The sequence below is a fragment of the Podarcis muralis genome, chromosome 2 (assembly GCF_964188315.1).
Source record: "Podarcis muralis chromosome 2, rPodMur119.hap1.1, whole genome shotgun sequence".
NCBI classification, from domain to species: Eukaryota; Metazoa; Chordata; class Lepidosauria; order Squamata; family Lacertidae; genus Podarcis; species Podarcis muralis.
In genome coordinates this window covers 82,881,424-82,883,925 of record NC_135656.1, presented here as the reverse complement: position 1 = coordinate 82,883,925, position 2,502 = coordinate 82,881,424, and positions in this window count along the sequence as shown.

Genomic DNA, 2,502 nt, shown 5'->3' with positions numbered 1-2,502 from the left:
TTGGCTCTGACGGAGCAAGCCTCCGCTGATTGGGGGAGTTAAGGGAGCCAGGCTCTGTTGCTAGGGGAGCCGAGGCGGGCGGCAAGGCATCGTGCGCCGCGTGATGATGGGGACTGGGGGGGGGGGGCGCGGAACAGTTAGGATGGGGACAAGGATGGGGAGGGAGGAAGAGCGCGGACTGGGCAGCGAGCGGGGAGCCAAATGTGGGCAGAGACTACTAAAAGGCAGCGGGTGGCGGGGAGCTCTTCCTTATAAATAGGCTGAAACCTCGCTTAAGCTCAGCTTATGTGCCAGCTTTGCTTGGGGTCCCTTGAGTTGTGGAAGGCGCTTCCCGCTCCAGAACATCCAGGCGTCACAGAACTTAGCACGCGCCTTTCGCCCGCGCGGTTTTGATTCGGCAACCTGTCCAGCTTTGGGCGACCTGGTTGTCGTGCGTTAAAGGACTTTCTCCACAACAAGCTTGTGGTGGGTCTTTAGTCTTCCCTCAGCAACACGGGAGGGGCAGCAGCATACCGTACTCTGTGTGGCGGTCGCTTGCTGTAGCATGGACTGCCCTGGGCCGGTTTTGGTCCCCCCACCCCCCAATATGCCTTCGTTGCTGGTTAAGAATCACACCGTCTGTGCAGCACAGACTTCAGTATCTTTACACAAAAGTAAAGGCCGAGGGTCCCTGAGCAACAAGGGGTTGTGGGGTCGGGTGGAGATTGGACACTGGTTCACTTCAACCCACCTAACCAGGTTGAAAAGCAGCGTGTTTGATTTGCGACGTGATCGCTTCCATTTAAAAAAAGAGATTGTTTCCACAGTAAGAAAATCAGTTCTTTTTTTAAAAAAAAATGGTGACCATAGACAGGAACAGCCTGTCTTGTTTGGCCGCCTGAGGCAAAATGTGAAGGTGCTGCAGTGTACGCGTTCCACCCACCTACCCACCCATTGCTGCTTCTGCTGAAGCCTCACTGAGGTTGCAAGGCTGTGGTTTGGGGGTTCCAGTGAGATTTCGCAAGGCAGCCCACGGAGGTGCCCCTTGGATTCTGCCACTTGAGGCAGCTTTCTCAGTCTGGCTTATGGTTGGTCTGGCCCTGACAGTCGGTTCCCAACAAAAAGAACCACACTTATAAACTCCACTTGCTTATGGGATGTTCCCTTTGGAGGAAAGGGGTAGGGAAGCCATTTGTTTTGTGGATGCCTCCTGTGCCCCTTCAAAATCAGGTGGAAGAGGGTGCAGGGGACTGTGGAGGGAACTGGTGAAAAATTATCCATCTGGAGTCTCCACTGGATTGTGTTTCCTTCCACAAATGGAAGAAGCATTTCTGCTTGCAGAAGAACAACGCTAGATTTGACCCAAAATGTCATCCCGTTCCTGACCCCCCTTAAGGACCCCTACCTAGTTCAACTGATGACTGAGTGGCTAAAAGATTGGGCAAGGGTTAAAGCTTGTTTAAGAATGACAGTGATTACTCGAGGTAATTACTAATAACTTCCTTAATTCTTATGTAACAAGAATAACCATGTAATTTAATTCATTACATTGATCATTAATTTCCCATTACACTTGACCTTCATACAGCTTGCATAAGCTCATCTGCAAATCTAGCCTTTTGCCTAAAGGGTTTGCTTATTTAAGGAAAGTGTTCATTTTAAGTGGCCAAAGCTTCTGAAATCAAAATTGTTGTTCTTATCCATCTTGTGCATTTCATAGGTGCATACACCTAGGCCTTTGCATTAGTAGAACAAAGAGCTTCCACGTGGATGATTAGTGTGGAATTCTTCTGCCCCCCTTTGGTTACTTTTTATGGGGCATCCACACAACACCATCATCCAGCTACTGTATTGGCATTCTGTATTTTCCTGGTGACCCTTCTGCCTTTTGCTGAGACACTTCCAGGCTGCCACTATTTTTTCTTGATGAGATTTAATCACATACTGACAAATTCAGATCATGCAATTAAAGTTGGTTTGACGCTGTTATTCAGCAAACCTGCTTTCCCACCCCCCACCCCAAAATTGGTTGTTTTTTTTAATAAGGTAAACAACAGGAAATTTATATAATGCATTATGCTGAAGCTTTTAATGTCAAAGTTTTTCAGAATGACAGAATAAAATGAATGTATTTCATTTTTTTTTTACATCAGCTGAATTCTGCCGCGATGTACTGTTTTATTGGTATCCATGCTCTGATCCTATTGCAAACGATGCTTTGGTCCAGATATGCTGTGAAGGTGTATGAATTACATCCTTCCTGAAGCCATCGCCAGCTGTAATAGAGATGTCATCTCTGAAAGAACAGCAGCTGCAAAAGATCATTGCTGGTGTATTTGCCAAGTGACAGGCTCTCTGACAATTAACGTAGTTGAGCTGTGCCACCTAATTAATCACATTCATGGAATGAGACAGTACTGCGCAGTTCCAAATTGCTAGCATTTTGTGCTAATATTAAACATCTGAAAGGTCGGCAGGGTAAAAGGGGCCAAAGCAAATACACCCCCTCTCCTAACAGCACAT